The sequence below is a fragment of the Rhinichthys klamathensis genome, unplaced genomic scaffold (assembly GCF_029890125.1).
Source record: "Rhinichthys klamathensis goyatoka isolate OS25496 unplaced genomic scaffold, OSU_Roscu_1.1 h1tg000229l_1, whole genome shotgun sequence".
Taxonomy (NCBI): Eukaryota; Metazoa; Chordata; class Actinopteri; order Cypriniformes; family Leuciscidae; genus Rhinichthys; species Rhinichthys klamathensis.
Genome location: NW_026606753.1, coordinates 1,660,102 through 1,680,506, shown reverse-complemented (window position 1 = coordinate 1,680,506; position 20,405 = coordinate 1,660,102). Strand labels below are relative to the sequence as shown.

The following is a 20,405-nucleotide window of genomic DNA, read 5'->3' as shown; positions in this document are numbered from 1 at the left end:
TATGTAACCAAGAATTTTAAACCTCAGATCATGCAGATCTCATGATGCAAAACCCTTATTCAAATCAGCGTTAACAACTAATTTTGTTGTCGTTTTTTGCCTGGACGATTTCACTAGTTCGACTAAGCGAAAGGGAATTTACTTTTTCACACAACGTCATCGTTTCACATGGATGAATGTTAAAAAACCACAAACAGAGCATCGTTTGTTGGCAGTCTCAGGGAGTGACTTCATTCCTCCAGAGAAACACTTATACTGCATTTACAATATAAGAGAATATTATGATTTAGTGTGAACATTAGAGAAAAATGGAGAAAAGCTAAATGAACATCCATCAGTTATTGGGTTGACACAAAACAACACAAGCTCCAAAGTGAGCTATAATAACACCAGAGAAGTATAATGAAAAATACAACACAAGTGTGGCAAAAGGGTGACAGGAAACTAAAAACAACAGGAAGCTAAAGTGGGCAGCAGGGCAAAGCAGACCAAATGATCAACACCTTTGTTTATACTCTCCTAATACTTAATAAATTGCACCGTTTCTCTGAAAACACCTAATAATGCAGGTGAACAGGGCAAACAAAAAGAGCTATGAAATTGTTCCAAGAAGTTTTGCTGTTGAGTTGAGATGAATAAGCTGAACGAGTTTTGGTACTGAGTGATGATAAACATGTCCTTATGTTTAGTAAAATGATAAACTGAGTAAAAATGTATTTGTCCGATTAATTGTGATATAGATACTTAAAATCCAAAATCCTTTCTACTCTATGCTTAATTTCAGGGGTTGTGTGAAAAAATACAATACATATAGGCCTACAAGTACTTTTCCAAAGATTTTAACTGCAGATGTCACTGTCACACTTTCAAATATTATCATGATATCCAAATTTAGAAGGTTTCTCCACTGCAGAATCTTTAGCACCATGACAAAAGAAATTACATTCATATTTAAGTTATGAATATAAGTCCTGAGCCTGGTTTTAAAATAATGCAATATAAAACCTTTTTTGTTAAGTTGTCCTTATAGGCTGCATGCAAAACAAAAAAAACAAAAAAACACAAATAAAATCTAGTGTAGTGTGATTCACAACCAAATGAAATGACTCAAAACAACAAATGAATTCAAAACAACACGCCGAGTAGCCTGATTCCTGAAACTTGAGTCTTTTGAGTTGGTTCCTTTAATGAATCCTTCAAAAGGTCAAATTACACAAATCTAATCAAAACATTTTAAAAATCAAAATAAATCAAAAGCTTTTGAATTGGTATTGAAGTTAAATGCTCATTGCGTTTGTGTGTACAGGGTTGAAAACTACGGAGCCCGGGAAGTCACCTGTGGGGGAAAAAAAAACAATCCGAGGCGACGGTTTTGCAATCCGTCCCCTCAGTTTATAAACTGTACTCACGAATTCTTAAACTGTTCCCTCGGTTTAACAATTCGTGCCCACGGATTAATAAACCGTACCCACGAGTTCCTAATCCGTGCTCTCAGATTTGTAAACCGTGCCCTCAGTTTTTGCAATCTGTACCCACAAATTCATAAACCGTGCCCACGCTTTCGCAATCCGTACTCGCGGGTTTGTAATCCGTACTCACGGGTTTGTAATCCGTACTCACGGGTTTGTGGCTCGTCCCCCAGAGTGTGCCGCGTGATTCAACCAGGCCTCCTGTTTAGATGCGGGATGCATCGCATTGTTTTTAAACCCCTTTTTTTTAAATGGATAATTTCTTGCATTTTCTAAAAAAAACTACATTTAGGCTACTTTTATCTTTAAAGTCCATTTTTTAGAGGAAAAAGCTCAGTAGGCCTATAGTAAGCGAAAATAATAATAATAATAATAATAATAACACAGTTCAAAAACTGTAAAAGATTTGGTTATAAGTTATAAATTATTTTATGTTAGGCTAAACATATTACTGTCTTCGGTGAACTCATTCATAGTAATAAACGCAAATAATAATTAGCTATCAAAATCCATTTAGGCTACATAGGCCTATTTAGAAGACGCTTTTATCCACAAAAAAAAAAAAAAAAAAAAAAAAGAACAAAGCAATTCGTCAAATGTCAGTCTTAGACAATAATAATGGGCTAAGATTATAACAAACAAACACAGGTTTTTAACGCATATCCAAGTGTTTGTGTGGAGCGCGCACTGAGCCGCGGCCGCAAACGCTTGCATATGATGTTCCTATCAACAGTGGAACAATTTAAAATAATCTAGCATTTCTGGTGGTCATACAGAAAAAATACATTATACATAATACATTATTTGCAACTACTTTTATTTGTGTAAACTCACAATAACAAGAAAACGTTGTGTATTTGTAAAATAAAATAAAACAATCAGGCGCGCTTTCATGATCTCCGGAGCGCGTCTCATAAATGAACTGAAACAAAAGCCTATATAAAGCTTGAAATGTCCACTTTTCAACGAACAAATTCGAATCGAAAGCAAATACCGTCTGATTATACAATCCGAAAGCTGCATTTCTCTAAAGGTGCATCCTTTACAGCAGAGATGGAGATATGTTTAGCCCGTCACTAGAAAACTGTTCATTTAAACAATAAAAATCTATCGTTATTTTTCAGAAACATTTAGGCTATTATGATTAGCCTATAAATCACCTTTAAATCATCTCTCTTTATGGTTCCAGAGACATGCTCTTCTCATTTAGCACTGCGGGCAAAATATAGTTTTTAGAAAGTAAAATCTATTTTTTTTCCATATTAATTTGCGAAAATTTTAAATGTTTAATAAAGGCAAAAAGTCAATGGTATTTATTTTTTGTGCACAAACACTTGGATATGCGTCAAAATCTTGAGTTTATTTGTGATAATCTCAGCCCTGTATTATTGTCTAACCTGTATTATGACTGACATTTGACGAATTGCTTTGTTTCTTTTTTTTGATAAAAGCGTCTTATATCTAAATATGTAGCCTAATGTAATAATAATAGCCTAATTATTATTATTAGGCCTATTATTTGCGTTTATAACTTTAAATGAGTTCACTTAAGACAGGAATATGTTAATCATAAAACAATTTATGAATGTTTTATTTTTATAGGCCTATAACTTTGTGTTTGTGTTATATATATATATATATATATATATATATATATATATATACACTCACCGGCCACTTTATTAGGTACCCCATGCTAGTAACGGGTTGGACCCCCTTTTGCCTTCAGAACTGCCTCAATTCTTCGTGGCATAGATTCAACAAGGTGCTGGAAGCATTCCTCAGGGAGTTTGGTCCATATTGACATGATGGCATCACACAGTTGCCGCAGATTTGTCGGCTGCACATCCATGATGCGAATCTCCCGTTCCACCACATCCCAAAGATGCTCTATTGGGTTGAGATCTGGTGACTGTGGAGGCCATTTTAGTACAGTGAACTCATTGTCATGTTCAAGAAACCAATTTGAAATGATTAGAGCTTTGTGACATGGTGGAAGTAGCCATCAGAGGATGGGTACATGGTGGCCATAAAGGGATGGACATGGTCAGAAACAATGCTCAGGTAGGCCGTGGCATTTAAACGATGCCCAATTGGCACTAAGGGGCCTAAAGTGTGCCAGGAAAACATCCCCCACACCATTACACCACCACCAGCAGCCTGCACAGTGGTAACAAGGCATGATGGTTCCATGTTCTCATTCTGTTTACGCCAAATTCTGACTCTAACATCTGAATGTCTCAACAGAAATCGAGACTCATCAGACCAGGCAACATTTTTCCAGTCTTCAACTGTTCAATTTTGGTGAGCTCTTGCAAATTGTAGCCTCTTTTTCCTATTTGTAGTGGAGATGAGTGGTACCCGGTGGAGTCTTCTGCTGTTGTAGCCCATCCGCCTCAAGGTTGTGCGTGTTGTGGCTTCACAAATGCTTTGCTGCATACCTCGGTTGTAACGAGTGGTTATTTCAGTCACTGTTGCCCTTCTATCAGCTCGAACCAGTCTGGCCATTCTCCTCTGACCTCTGGCATCAACAAGGCATTTCCGCCCACAGAACTGCCGCTCACTGGATGTTTTTTCTTTTTCGGACCATTCTCTGTAAACCCTAGAGATGGTTGTGCGTGAAAATCCCAGTAGATTAGCAGTTTCTGAAATACTCAGACCAGCCCTTCTGGCACCAACAATCATGCCACGTTCAAAGTCACTCAAATCAACTTTCTTCCCCATACTGATGCTCGGTTTGAACTGCAGGAGATTGTCTTGACCATGTCTACATGCCTAAATGCACTGAGTTGCCGCCATGTGATTGGCTGCTTAGAAATTAAGTGTTAACGAGCAGTTGGACAGGTGTACCTAATAAAGTGGCCGGTGAGTGTATATATATATATATATATTTTTTTTTTTGTATGTGAAGTCCTTTTAAAAACAATGCATCCCGCATCTAAACAGGAGGCCTGGTTGAATCACGCGGCACACTCTGGGGGACGAGCCACAAACCCGTGAGTACGGATTACAAACCCGTGAGTACGGATTGCGAAAGCGTGGGCACGGTTTATGAATTTGTGGGTACAGATTGCAAAAACTGAAGGCACGGTTTACAAATCTGAGAGCACGGATTGGGAACTCGAGGGTACGGTTTATTAATCCGTGGGCACGAATTGTTAAACCGAGGGAACAGTTTAAGAATTCGTGAGTACAGTTTATAAACTGAGGGGACGGATTGCAAAACCGTCGCCTCGGATTGTTTTTTTTTTCCCCACAGGTGACTTCCCGGGCTCCGTAGAAAACAGACATTATCTACATGGATTACCTTTCCTGAAAATACAATTAGCAAACTTAAAGCCAAAAGCAATAGCTCATCTTGAGGAACTGCACAAACATCTATCATAACCAGCTTTAAGTAGTTATAGATCTACTCACTTGTCTATTAATAAAATGCCTGACCCCTCTTTTATCTAATTATTGTTTTTAATGTTCCAAAATTGGAGCTCTAGCGGGTTCCGGTGAGTGGAACAGACCATCTGTTGAGTCGTGGGGGAATCCTTCCTCTCGACACTGTCAGTGGCTTGTCCAGGCTTTCAACAGCTGGGAACTCTGACGTGAAGACGCACATATCAGTGGCCTTCATAACTGATTACCAAAAGAAAGAGGAGAACTCGAGATATGAATCACTTCTGTACCAATTCCAGGAAAGAACTTATGAAACAAACCAACAATACTTTTATGTAGCATCAGAACCTCAGAGAACTTGTTTATAACTCTGAACAGCTCTCAAAGTTCTCCATAAAAGGCAAATGAACAAAGTAAATCAAACCTGGAAGAGCATCAAATGTAAACTGACTTCAAAAAAAAAAAAAAAAGTCACAGGTTCCTGGGCCTCATATACTCTGTCTGGACATTATCATACTGGTAAAACATGTTCACATTATTTACCTTTATGGCAGTCATCTTAAATCTACATTCTGGGCTACACAGAATTCAAGTCGCTCAGACAACCATCACTGAGTGAGTGTATAAAAAGACACTGGGTATATCGGATACTTGATATCCAAAATTTCATCAGCCTGCTGTGTTTTCAAATGGCAGCTGACGGGTGTTGAAAGCAGCAAAAGAACCCTTCAAAACATTGCATGATCCTGTCAAGAAATGTCAACAAAAACACAATCAAGTGTGTTTGACTTTCTCAAAGGCATAATGTTGTACCCTGAACATATTGCCTGGAGGTAAAACAGAAACACTGTGCACTGGCTCCGAGAGCGAGTAAAGATTTCACTGAATCACTGCACAGCAAAAAATGATTTGCATGAACATCAGATGATCAACTATCAAGTGCACTAATTTTTAACCTGTGGGTACATTCATGCTGCCTATGCTGAAACAGGAACTACAGTGTAAGAGTTTCAAGTGAGCCTATTTCTTCAGTTTTTTTTTGTTTGAAATTCTTTTATGGTCGGGAACTAAGAAACGGTTATTATTCAGAACTGGTTTCATTACTTTAACAATACCAACATTTAATAATTCGAAAACTGTTCTCGTACAATAAGACTTAAAAACAGAGTGCAACCAATGTAGTCTGAATCCTGAACAAATGACTTGTATGAATTGGTTCTTTATAGTGAATTGAACATATACAGCTAACAACTTTAATCTGTGTAGCTATTGACTAGTTGTTCATATGACAGCATGTGGTTAAAGAGGTCATGAACTGCATTTTTTTTAATTTTACAATGTACTCTGAGGTCCACATATAATGTTGTTCAGGTTTTAACATAACCAAAACCATCCTTAGAAGTAATAGTTTGACCTTTTGTAACATCCATTTTGACAGCAGTGCCGTATTTAAGACTTGGAAGTAAACACACACTGCTATGATTGGGTAACAGTTTTGCTTAAAGTAATTTTCAACGTCCCTGCCATTACACGTGCGGAATTGTTTTTGAAAACGTCCTGCTCAAAAATATTTTGTTACATAGTTGAAACAACTGTGAAACATTTATGCATATTACATATGCTTTATAAGTCTAGGTTGTGGCAAATAAAGTTAAAGTTATCAAAGTTATAGTTGACAAATGATAACTTACGGTGTTTCTTGTAAACAGAATTATGAATTATCGCACTTTCGTACTGATGCTTTTCATCGTTCATCCTTTATGATAAAGTTTTAAATGCATACATTTACAGTGTCGTGTTTTAAATCAATTTAAACGTGTTGTAATGTCTTATTGATTTATTGATGACAAAACAGAGCATCTTGATCACTTAAGCTTTTTTTGTGATTACAGCGAATGGCTTAGATCAAAACAATAGCAAAAGCATCGTTCTCTACGTGCTACGTTCTGTATCCGGGAATCCTCCGCATTAACCCCATAAATGCCGAGGCAAAATAAAAGAACAGCAAATCATAACTATTCACAGTTTGACTGCGACGCTACAGTATAAATACTCAGTACATATCAAACGATCTGTATCAGACAAAGCAATAGTGACACATGGTAAAAACACTGTTACTCAGACTTGTTTGTTGTGACATTACTGTCAGATCCAATATAGGCGGCACTGCATAATCTTTTATTTTCAGCCTTTCTGAAAGGCCTGCACCAAACGGTGTCGTTTAAAAACAAATCCGCAGTAAAATTAAGTGAACAAACAGTGTCTTATGGTGTGTGCGCACCGAAAGCGAATTTAAAAAATTTTGTGCGAGACGCGAGTAGATTACATACAAAGTCAACACAAAGATGCTAATAGACACGAATTTGGTTGAAAAATTTCAACTTGAGAGGGAAATTTGCATGACGCGCTGTCGTGGGAGCCAATCAACGGAGAACTCATTGACACGTTCTGGAGAAGATGGTGAAATTCACAGAGTTGTGTGCGCCTCTGGATGTTGCTGTGAACCCAGACACGTCGCCGTTTGGCTTTCCGGCGTATTTGGGACTTCCACAACAGTTAAAGAGCAGCAAAAGTAGTTATCTCCAACATGGTTCATGAAGGAAAAAATGTCAGAAAGAAATCTTGTTGTTGATGTGCGTGATGACACTCCTCATCGTGCGATGTTTTATTCGCCATGAGTGGCGCAAAAAATAAGTAATCCAGCAAGTAATCTAGACTAGAGCGAGTAACCCGATGAGAATATTCGCTTCGCTTTTGGTGTGCACACACCATTACTGACACTATCTGACTGGAACTTCATTAAAAATAAAAGTTCATCCACGCTTTCTTAATGTTAGGATGTTCACAAGGAAGGCAATGCAAAGACTTTTTTCCCCCACAAATTGGTACTTAAGACTTGTAATCCTCAGAGGCATCCCTATTGTTTTGTTGCTGGAGTATTCCTGTATTTGCGTCTCTCTCGTATTTACTACTACATGACGTGTGAATCGGTGGGCGGGGCTAAAAAGGCAATGATGTAGAAGTAGGCTTTGATCTTCTGCAGAGGAGGTCGCACTATTACGTAATAATGTGACAAAATCCGAAATGAGTCATTTTGGGAGCTTGGTTTCAATAAAAACTGTTTTTGGACTAATGAAGAAGATCATTCTAATATGCTACTCTGAGATCCTTCTATATATAGTTTTGTCAAATTTTATTTTAATTTCCTGTCATATTTATTTATTTTATTATTTCTATTTGGTCTTATGGTTATGGGCGGATCTTGGGCTTTGTTGTAAATAGTTATACACACAAAATGTTTAATAAATAAAGAATCACAAAAAAAAAAATATATATATATATATATATATATATATATTTTTTTTTTTTTTTTTTTTTTTTTTTTTTTGTGAAAGCTCAAAAGAACAGTGTTTATTTGAAATGCAAATATTTTGTAACAATACAAAAGTCTTAACTGTCATTTTTGATCAATTAAATGCACCCTTGCTAAATAATATATTAAAATATAATATATTTTTAATCTTACTGAAATGGAATCAAGTTTACAACTAATAATTGACATTTAAACACACACACACAACTTTGCTGGCAGTAGCATCACTTCCCATCACAAAAGAAAAAAAAATGTTGATGTTTCAAATAGAGTGTACAGCTCATTTCCTGTGTGAGCTGAAACAGGAAGTTGTAGGAAATTTGAATAATGCAGGGTTAGGCGTGTACAAATGACACTAAGTAGCTCATCGGAGTTCGACCTTGTTTTAATGTTTTAAGCTGTTTGTACTGTAGATCAGTGTACATAATAACGTCTGTTCGAGAATTTGATGTATTAAAATGGGAGGGGCCAAACATGCTCTCCACATCCAAAAACTTTTTTTTTTTAATGTATGTCAAATTAGTAGAATTTAATACTCAAGAATCAATGGCATTGTTATTTATTATCTATATTAATGAAATGCACATTTGAAAAGTTTCCATGATTTTAAAAGATAAATCACAAAACATGCCTTCCCTGAACAATGGAAATGCATGCGGTTTATACTTTGAACAAACATGAGAGTGATGAGACCCCTACTTTTTAACCATCTTGAGTTTTGTGTTTTTCACCCTTTAAAGAACAAGAATAAGCCTGTTTTATCAACAATGTGTATCAAGCCATCCTCAGCTGGAGCTTGATTTGGATGTTTTGCAAGTAAAATGTAGGCTCAATTGGATTCTGGTCTTATCTCTTTATGCTTCAGCAGTGTGTTTTTGGTTATTCAATGTCAAATGAAACACAGACATGTGTGTCTGCTGAGATTTTTTTTTTTTTTTTTGTTTTTTTTTTTACAAACATTGGACAAGGTGCATCTGCAAATGTCCACAAAACTATTTCAGGAGTTTGGAAATCTGCTGCTTTCAATCCTCTATAACAGTGGATCTCAAACTTTTGACTATAAGTATATTCTCTGGTCAAGTCTGAACATTCAATATAATAATTATATTATATTATAGTATATTGATCAGATCGTAATTAAAACATAAAATAAATGTCTTCAGTATTTAAAAAAAAAATCCAGTTTGAGATCCAATGTACAACTGACTTTGTATTATTATTATTATTTTATAATTAATCTAATCGGTATATCTAAACTAAATAATATATATAGATACAACAAAGTATCTGTAGTTATTATAACCTATATTTGTTCATTTTATATTTATATCAAGGTTAATGTATGTCCCATCTCTTCATAAAAATATCTTCAAAATAAATAGCGTCGTCGATTTAGCTGTTTTAAGACTTAAGCAACACCTAAGCAATAGGATAATCCCATACCTTTGTCTTCATCATTAAATTTATTTGGATTTTATTGTCCTAACACTTTTGATGGACTCTGACCTGGTGGTTTATCATATTCAACACCCATGACTCAACACTTTCAAAGAAAGCAATAGATTTCATCCGAAATTCAGTGGGGATCATACAAATACACTGTTCTTTCAATGGCAAAATCCACAGACTAAAATAAACAAAAAGAATATTATCAGCTCTGTTTTCAATAGATCTAATAGATTTTGATTTGGCACAGCTTTGTGACAGGTGACCACGGTTACTGGTTGCTACACAACAGAGGGTCACGGGGACAGAAGCAATAAGCACACAAGCAATAAATGTGTTGCTACTAGTTGGTGTCAATGTGACATCATGGTTGCCAAAACAAACACAGAAACACAATCATCCCTCTACAATTCAATAGAGGGTATGCGCATGACGTCACCGTTGGCCGGAGTGAATGCGGTCACGCCCACTAAGTGGCAAAAAGACTGAGCGGCAGCATTTGTTTTCAGCGTGAATGCCGTGAAAAACACACAAAACACATCTAAAACGGGAAAGAGCTTTGCGATTGACTGTACAACTAGATTTGACCAGATATCTGAGGTACTGTATATTTTTACAGACTGCAAAAAGCTACAGAACAGACTATTTTCTGCATAATTGGATGTTTTTAAATGAACACTGACAAAAAACTATCCAAGGTTTAGGGCTGGACGATATGATGATATACAGTATAACATTAATGTAAGTGATCACTCGGATTTAGACCTATCTATATTGTATTTATTTATATAAAACGTTTACAGGCAAATTTTCTTCATTTATTTCCCCGGCGTCGAAATCAGGCACATATAAATGTCAGGAAACACGATTCCTGGCTGCATGTCAATATCCATGGATCACTGGATCTTTGATAAGTTGTAAGGAACACTATATCGAGTCCAACTTTTAGTTTAAACTGATAATGGTTTGTTTTACCCGCGTTTTCGCAGTTTCCCCTATTAACTCCAGCCACGCAGCAGCTCTTTTGCCACTCAGTCCGGCTGAGGGGGGCGTGTTCCGGCGGGAAAGTTACGTTAATGCAGTCCCTCTATAGAGGAAAATAAATGCACAATAAGCACATGGTTAAGGATGGCTAATTTGTTTAGCCTTTTGTTATTGTTCTTTTTTCTTCTTCATTGAAATACACAATAACACAAGCACACTGCCCTAAATATTAGTGTGCATGATCCAGAGAAGAAACATTGTGGAATGTTTTGGGCTTAATGGAATGTAGTTGATGCCAGGAGCTGAAGCTATTTGTGGTGTTTGGCAGAGGGCAGAGGAAGAGATGAGAGGGCGTATCACAGCAGGAGGTGTGAAAATTAGCACTAGCAACCACAGAGAGAGAGAGAGCGCTGCAGAACATACTCTACACTACGGCTATCTAAAAAAATGGGACTTCAGGAGGCCCTAATGCCACATTTACGAATGAGCTCTGGGGTCCACTCAATCAGATAATGGATTATCATGAAAAAATATGCAGGACGTGGACTGGTGCTATTCGTCAGTTGTTGACTGGACTTTTAGATGTGGGTGTTGCACTCAAAAGTGGAGGCAGATTGTAGGGGCATTGATAGTTTTTTTTATATATTATTTTAGCCGATCTCCGTTTCTGACTTGCACAAAAACTGCATTGCAATCATTTACCAAACTGTCATTTGTGTGGAAATATTTCAAAGTCTGTAAAAACGGCGTTAACACAGGCCAGAGACGGGACACGCTGAAGACGGATGCAAAGAGGTGAGGAGAGCACAGAAAATACTGTACCCGTCACAGCAAACTCACTGTTAGCAATGCTAGAAATTTTGGAAGAAAAATATAAATATTGAATTGGGGGTGGGTGTTTATATGAATGTATCTCTGGAGGGAACCGACGGTCTACAGAAATGCTTAGATGACAATTAAAGTAGTGTTCATAAGCACAGCGCTGCTTTGTGTACAGCAGTAACCAAGGAAACGCTATATCGCTAGTGTTCCATAAGCGCCACCTACTGTCAGAGAGTGAATTTGCATTCTCATTGTCCATCTGCTGTTTTTGTTTTGTGCAGGTGTGTTTTATGAAGCATAATTTCACAAAACTAAAGTCAGACCATTCTACTTCTGCTTTAAATCTTGAAATTTAGCATCTTTGTTTGGATTGTGATTAAAACACAGTGGTTGCCTCTAATTTCAATTGGCTACAGATATATATATATATATATATATATACAGTGAGGAAAATAAGTATTTGAACACCCTGCTATTTTGCAAGTTCTCCCACTTAGAAATCATGGAGGGGTCTGAAATTGTCATCGTTGGTGCATGTCCACTGTGAGAGACATAATCTAAAAAAAAAAAAAAGAAATCACAATGTATGATTTTTTAACTATTTATTTGTATGATACAGCTGCAAATAAGTATTTGAACACCTGAGAAAATCAATGTTAATATTTGGTACAGTAGCCTTTGTTTGCAATTACAGAGGTCGAACGTTTCCTGTAGTTTTTCACCAGGTTTGCACACACTGCAGGAGGGATTTTGGCCCACTCCTCCACACAGATCTTCTCTAGTGTCGCTGAGAAACACGGAGTTTGAGCTCCCTCCAAAGATTCTCTATTGGGTTTAGGTCTGGAGACTGGCTAGGCCACGCCAGAACCTTGATATGCTTTTTACAGAGCCACTCCTTGGTTATCCTGGCTGTGTGCTTCGGGTCATTGTCATGTTGGAAGACCCAGCCTCGACCCATCTTCAATGCTCTAACTGAGGGAAGGAGGTTGTTCCCCAAAATCTCACATCTACATGGCCCCGGTCATCCTCTCCTTAATACAGTGCAGTCGCCCTGTCCCATGTGCAGAAAAACACCCCCAAAGCATGATGCTTCACAGTAGGGATGGTGTTCTTGGGATGGTACTCATCATTCTTCTTCCTCCAAACACGGCGAGTGGAATTATGACCAAAAAGTTATATTTTGGTCTCATCATTCTGACCACATGACTTTCTCCCATGACTCCTCTGGATCATCCAAATGGTCATTGGCAAACTTAAGACGGGACTTGACATGTGCTGGTTTAAGCAGGGGAACCTTCCGTGCCATGCATGATTTCAAACCATGACGTCTTAGTGTATTACCAACAGTAACCTTGGAAATGGTGGTCCCAGCTCTTTTCAGGTCATTGACCAGCTCCTCCCGTGTAGTTCTGGGCTGATTTCTCACCTTTCTTAGGATCATTGAGACCCCACGAGGTGAGATCTTGCATGGAGCCCCAGTCCGAGGGAGATTGATAGTCATGTTTAGCTTCTTCCATTTTCTAATGATTGCTCCAATAGTGGACCTTTGGCAATTTCCCCGTAGCCCTTTCCAGCCTTGTGGAGGTGTACAATTTTGTCTCTAGTGTCTTTGGACAGCTCTTTGGTCTTGGCCATGTTAGTAGTTGGATTCTTACTGATTGTATGGGGTGGACAGGTGTCTTTATGCAGCTAACGACCTCACACAGGTGCATCTAATTTAGGATAATAAATGGAGTGGAGGTGGACATTTTAAAGGCAGACTAACAGGTCTTTGAGGGTCAGAATTCTAGCTGATAGACAGGTGTTCAAATACTTATTTGCAACTGTATCATACAAATAAATAGTTAAAAAATCATATATTGTGATTTCTGGATATTTTTTTTTAGATTATGTCTCTCACAGTGGATATGCACCTACGATGACAATTTCAGACTCCTCCATGATTTCTAAGTGGGAGAACTTGCAAAATAGCAGGTTGTTCAAATACTTATTTTCCTCACTGTATGTATACATGTATATATTTTATTTAAGGCCAGTTTGGCCTGCAATAGAGCAAACAACAAATACATTTGCCTATTCAAAGAAACAGAAAAAAAAATACTATACATAATCGGCAACCAGTATCAGAAACTACAAATTTGCTTGTAAAAAAAAAAAAATCGGTAATCGGCCATGAAAAATCATGATCGCTGCATCCCTAGTTTAAATGAACTTAATGATCGAAGAAGTCTGGCATATGTCACCAAAGACAAAGCTAAAAGAAACACTGAAAAACTTGTCAATGGTGGAGAAAAGCGGTGTCAAATGACGGAAAATCTCAATGGCGTGGAAAGAGTTATATATTACAAGGTCTATTCTTTAAAAAAAAAATGTACGCACGGATTAATGGTTTACGATAACATCTATAACATGCGTTTAAAAAAAAGATATAGTGAATTTTCATTTTCACAGTTGTAAAGTTGTTCTTGTAGTTTTAGGTGTTCCTTTATTATGGCAAAAAAGTTGTAAAATTGGATACAACTTTAAAAAAAAAAAAAAAGTAATTATTTCATATTAAAAAGACAAAATCATATTAACATGCATTGTATACTGCATGTTTTGTGAATTTAAACAGTCAGCATGTACATTTTTTTTATTGGTCCCATTAAACTTCCACTGATCCTCAACAAACTCGTCTCCATATGATTGTTCCAATTCAATCTGACTTCTGACCTATAATCCTGCCCGAATCATAATCATACACTGTTCGTTCATTGGCCAGAGGAGAACTGGCCCCCCGACTGAGTCTGGATTCTCCCAAGTTTTTTTTCTACATTCTGTCACCTGAGGGAGTTTTGGTTCCTTGCCATTGTCGCCTTTTTCCACCTTTGTTGCCATTGGCTTGGCTTGCTTAGTTGAGGACATTAAATTTAACATTTAATTTAATATTCAACAATAATATTGATCTGCCTGCATTGACAGACACCATTATATGAGCCCTGAACTGAGCTGGACGATGACATCACGGTTTTCTCCAGAGCGGCTAAAAAACAAAATTAACAAAACTAATAACTTTTTTACAACAAAAATGAAAAATCACTGAACTTACTTAAGCTGGATTGTAATGCTATTTTCTTCTGGAGACAAACTTTGTTGCATTATTTTCCTTTTATCTCTGTAAAGCTGCTTTGAAACAATCTGTATTGTAAAAAGCGCCATTTAAATAAATGTGACTTGACTTGCACACCAAGTGCTTTACTGTAACCCAAATGTTTGCCTTTTTCAGTTAAAATTATTTTTTGGTATTATCAACCAGAAAAAAAGAAAACAAAAAAAAAACCACACCAAACACATACATTGCCAAATTGGGCAGATTTTATCATAAAAATATTGTATGGACATATGTCAGATCAAGTGCAACATCGAGCTCCCAAAACTCAGGGTGTGTATGAGAAACTGACAAAGCTGAGGTTAGGCACAAGTGTGGCAGTCTTTTGACTTTTTTTTTTTTAATTGCATATAACACTTTTTATCATTTATGAATTAATTGATTTAATTATTATTTCATACATTTATTTAATGCTGAGTGCCTTATAAAAACCCTATTCTGTCTTTCACTACATTTAAAAATGAACAATATAGGCCATAAAGAGCAGTCATTGTGGCAGCACTTCCCCTAACCAAAAATGTTTTATGCAATGCAGAACAAATGTTCTCACATAAGCTAGACTCCATTTACTTGTGTGATAAACATGGTGTAACATCCTGAAAGCACTGCTGGAAGTGCTCAAATGTTCTAAGATTTGAAATAGTGGACAATGTAAACGCAATCAAGAATGATCTACAAATAGGCAAGAGTACTTTCAGTTACATTACACAAGATATGAAAACAACAAACCATCTAATGTCCATTACTAAAAATCATACTTATCATACAATATTGTGAATCTTGATGTGGATCTGTTCACCAAAAACAGTATTCAAACGTTCTGTAAATCTTTAATAAAAAAAAAACCCAGATTAAGTGTTTAGATGACATGTAAAACATAGCTTCCTGAAATTCTCTGACAAAACTGCCTACATTTTTTTGTATTAATCTGTAAATCTGTAATGGACTCCATTACTGGTGGTAGTGTGAGATTGTATGTCTGATGTTTGAATCATAATTTCCTGGAATAATTTTTGAGCAGAATTAGGCTTTTCCCAAAATATGTTTTGCACACTAAATAACAGATTGTCTCTTTTATCTCATGAGAAAGAACAGACTCGAGAAAGAAATTTACAGGATTAATTGACAGTTTCTGGGAATAAAAGTAGTAAAATAAAGCGGTCAACGTTTGAAAATCCTTTAAAATAATTAAATATATTAAATTGTTATATTGTTTATATTATTCTCTATTTCAAGAGTAATCAGCTACATCTCAAATACTAATGTTTTAATACAGATTTCTATGCAATTTATGTGCATTTAGATGCCAAAAAGACCAATCCAACATTCACATAGCTTGCATAAAGCAGGTGTATTGTATAGACCTCTCAAAATGTGTTTCAAATCCAAAGCTTTATAACCACGTAGTCAAGTGCTTGCCAACTTTGCTTTCAAAAGAGACTTCATAATATAGAATAATGGTGTTTTATAAGCAGGTAAAACAATAAAAAAATTCTAAAGCTACTCAAATCCATGTATCATTTAGACCTCAGACAACCCATAACACGGTCTCTTTCTCTTTGCTCTGCATGCTGTAGATAGTCAATAATCTCCAATACACAGTCAGTTGCCGCCACCCTGCCAATAGTTGCACAAACGCAAGGCCAAAGTTCAAAGAGCAAACTCTGAACACCAGTAGTATACTCTTCCAATAGTGGACCCCACACATGGAATAAGATTTTATTTTTATTCATGAATATGATCCATTGCAGGAATTTATTACAATGCAATCAATCAGTTGCATGCACTGCTATAGAGAGGTGCAGGTATGACATCACTTTGCAGGCCAAAACACAGAAACGAGTTGGCATTTTACTTCCGGTTCCATCGTGCCATGTCAATACGTTTTTTGAATGGAATTTTGGTTAAATGTCTGAAATAAGGTCTGTGGTGAAAACAAGCTCAACAAGCTCACTTTCATGTTTTATTCTACGTCATATATAAAACATCAGTATTATCCCACTCATGATTTTGTTTAAGATGTTACATGTCTTGAAAAAGGTGGTTGCTAACAAGTGGCTAAATCTGGAATAGAGGCAGTCGGGGAGATTAAATGCCATCACGCCGAACAGGTAAGCTCAGTCCGCTTTAACAGCCTCATAATTCTATAACTGTGCTCTTATAAACTATTTTAACTTTCTGGGTTTTTTTTTAATAAAAACTGAAAGAGTTGTTGGAGGCTTAGGCCCCGTCCACACTACTGCGTTTTCGTTTAAAAACGGAGACCTTTTGCTACGTTTGCACCTCCCGTCCACACTAAAACGGCAAAAACGGAGACCCAAAACGGAGAAGTTTAGAAACGCTGCCAATCCGTTTTTCGTTTTGAAACTCCGGAGGGCGTTTTAGTGTAGACGGGTCAAGACGGAGGACTTTAGAAACGATGACGTAGTAGAGGCTCACGCTCGGCTCTATGATTGGGTGTCATCAGTCATGGCGTATATCTTTGCTAGCAGCTGTTGTACAAGTAAATTCTGCATTTTACAACGCTATAACTGCCTACATGCGCCGGAGTCAAGCTATTATTCCAGCGATCTGTGACAATTCCCGTGTGCAGCGGCGGCGTTGACCGTACATGGAGCGTCGGTTTGGGGTTAACCCAGAGCATGGTGGGATAATTTTATCAATGAAGTTGTGTTTACACCGGCACGCGCATGCCCAGTGTTGGTGAATGGTCACGTGATCCGCGTTTTCAGTCGTTTTAATGTGGACGGAGATCAATTCTAATACGCAGCTAAAACGCTGGTGTGGACGGAGATCGTATTCGTTTTAATTCTCCGTTTCTAAACTAAAACGCAGTAGTGTGGATGGGGCATAAGTGATGGTGACGTTGAAGTCGTGCAACCTTGGTTCAGTTCCAGTGCCGATCCTAGACTTCTGGGGGCCCTAAGCAAAACTTTGTCCGGGGCCCCTGTCAGTGCATTAAACAAAAAAATAAATGAATAAACAAATTACCCCCAACCCGTTAATCTGTTCTTTCAGGGCAGTTTCACTGTTAACCAAACAAACAACTGAGTTGAAACGTTCAGTAATACAAAAAAATTTAAATAAAAAAATAGAACAAAACCAACAAAGTTTTGTTAGCCTTCTACTAATAATTGTCTACTATACAGAAATTGAATAAAGTAAATAAAATAAAAATGTTTTATAAAATAAATAAAACATTGCATAGTCTTCACTGTATGAATTAAATATACATTGATTCAAATTTAAAGTTACTAATGTTATTCAGTGAAGAGCAGTGATTCACTCATTTTTTTGTTGTTGTTTGATTAGCATATTAAATGGCAGAGAGAGCAGGGGATTTATTAGGCTGCTGTCACTTTAAGACCGAATGCACAGACCTAATACACTGACAAGTATTTGATTACTTTGCCAGCTGTTTGTTCACTGAAGACATAGGGGTAAGTGTACCAATTAAGCCCACCAAAATCTAAGTCTAGTTTTTTTTCATAGATATTGACATAGTTTATAAGAAAAATAATTAGTTAAAATGCAAGATTTATCTCTCATTTGAAAATGTATTAATTAGTTAATGTACAATTTAGAATATAAAACTAAGATAATTTAGGAATAAAGTCAGAAGTCTGGCATGGGCTTAATTGGTACTTTGGCACCATTTAAGCCTGCATGTGTTCCAAATAAGCCCACATCCTCATTGATTCACAAAATGTAAAAATTAATTGATTTTAAAAAGTAAAACATCAATATAATTATTCAGAGACAGGAGAGTATTTTAAAAAATCCTTTTGCTAATGTTTGATTAGAGTCCTGGGTGGGATGGATAGGTGTTAGTGGCCGGTGGTCTGCAGCCTTAAGTCGTCTTGACTGGAGTTGTAGCTGGAGTCAAGCTGGAAGTTTGACCGGGTGTATCTCGGGAGCCAAGCCGAGTTGGGGCTCCAGACTCTGGGGTTTCGCGGGGTCTCCTAGTGGGCCCCCCACACCGGGATTATGCAGCCTTAGGTCGGCTTGGCTCTCGAGTTTTGCCTGGTCAAAGCTGGACAGGAAATAGCGGTATCTCGGAGCCGGACGGTCCCAGGGACCCAGGACTGTGGGGAATGCAGGGTCTCTCTGGGATCTCTCCATGCCCGGAAATTTCAAGCCTTAACTCGGCTTGGCTCCCGAATTATGACCAGTTATACATAATTTGAATGAATGTGTGTAATTTGTAGGCCTATTTGTAAGGTAGTAAGTAAGGTAAGGTTAAAAGGTTAGTAAGGTAAAAGCACACAAAGAAATGTTATCATTAAACACTTTCAGAAAATGTATCAAAGTTTGCAATTAGAGGGATTCCTCAATGAAACACACAAGGTGGGCTTAAATGGTTCCACAGTGAGTAATGGTGAAAGTGTGTGTTTAGGCTGTACTTTTTTTTTTTGGACAGATCAATGTAAAAGATTTTAAAACATATGTAGAATAACCTTATGAGTGTTTGATTCTACAGTGTTTGACTTGTCTAATGCACAAGCAGTGTGGTCAAACGATTTCACTTCTCTATTCGGACAACCCTCTAGCACTGTTCTGCTTGCCTGTAAAAAAGACTGTTACACTGCTCCATGAAATTACCAAAAGCATGTTGCATACATGTATAATGAGCAGCATTCTGTTGCTCTTCGGGTAACAGATTCTGTGCCTTGGAATTAAAATAGTATTAACTAATTTCACCACATCCCATATTTGTTGTGTTTATTAAAGGTGCTCTAAGCGATGTCATGTGTTTTTTAGGCCAAAACATTTTTTGTCACATACAGCAAACATCTCCTCACTATCCGCTGGCTGCCTGTCCCCTGAACACACTGTAAAGAAACGCGATCTCTGTAGACAGCCCATGCTTCACAAACAGCACCAAAAACAAACTGCAGCGACCCGCTCCCCAAAACATAACAAACTGTTCCAGCCAATGACCGACAAGAAGGGTTTGGGGGTGTGGTTTGGGGGGTTAGTGTGCGGATGAGGAGGAGGGAGGGTCTAGCTAGCCTCCGTTTTGTTTGACAATAGTTCGAACGTCAACAAGAAGTGACGTCACCCAGGATCGCTTAGAGAACCTTTAAATACCTTGGCTAACCTGAAAATGCTGATACAGCTACCAATAAGTGTGTAGTAGTATTCTCAGTTCTGTTTAACACATTACCAACCTTTTAACTATATCTAAATACTCATACGTGTAATTCCATACATTTTCCCTATACCTGCAAAGTCGTGAAAGATGAAAAGGGTGATCCGAGCCCATAAAAATAATAGACCGTATAAACAAATATATAATACAATTATTACTATTTTAGACTGTATTATCATATATTAGTTTGCCATAATGAAATTATCATCACTTATTTTTATTATTGGTATTAGTATTATTACATAAGTAGTATGACTATGCCATTATTTATGTACTGTTAGAGTACCCTTGACAGATTTCATTTCAATTTGGCAATTTCTGCTTATTCAAAAACTCAATTTAGACATATCAGAGTGAAGGTATCATCTCTTGCTTCCTTGTTTTAGAGTCCAGAGTCATCTTCAGATTTATTTAAATATTTAAAATGGAACAAAAAATATTTAAACTAAAATTTAAATAAAAAAATGATGGAGAATTGAGTTTGACACCAAACAATTAGTTTTTAAAGATGGCATTATTATTTTTTTAAACAAACATTTAGCAGTGTTCAACATCAATGTTACAGCAAGGCTATGAAACTGCACGTTGCTGTTGATACAGGAACTGAGTCTTGTTGATGCTGTT

At 37.0% G+C, this 20,405-nt stretch overlaps 1 protein-coding gene across 4 annotated transcripts in view; it reads right to left on the bottom strand.

Annotated features, from left to right (window-relative positions):
• The window catches only part of tmem131l (transmembrane 131 like), a 71,940-nt gene that overhangs the window by 35,436 nt on the left and 16,099 nt on the right, over positions 1-20,405 (bottom strand). The window lies entirely within an intron of this gene.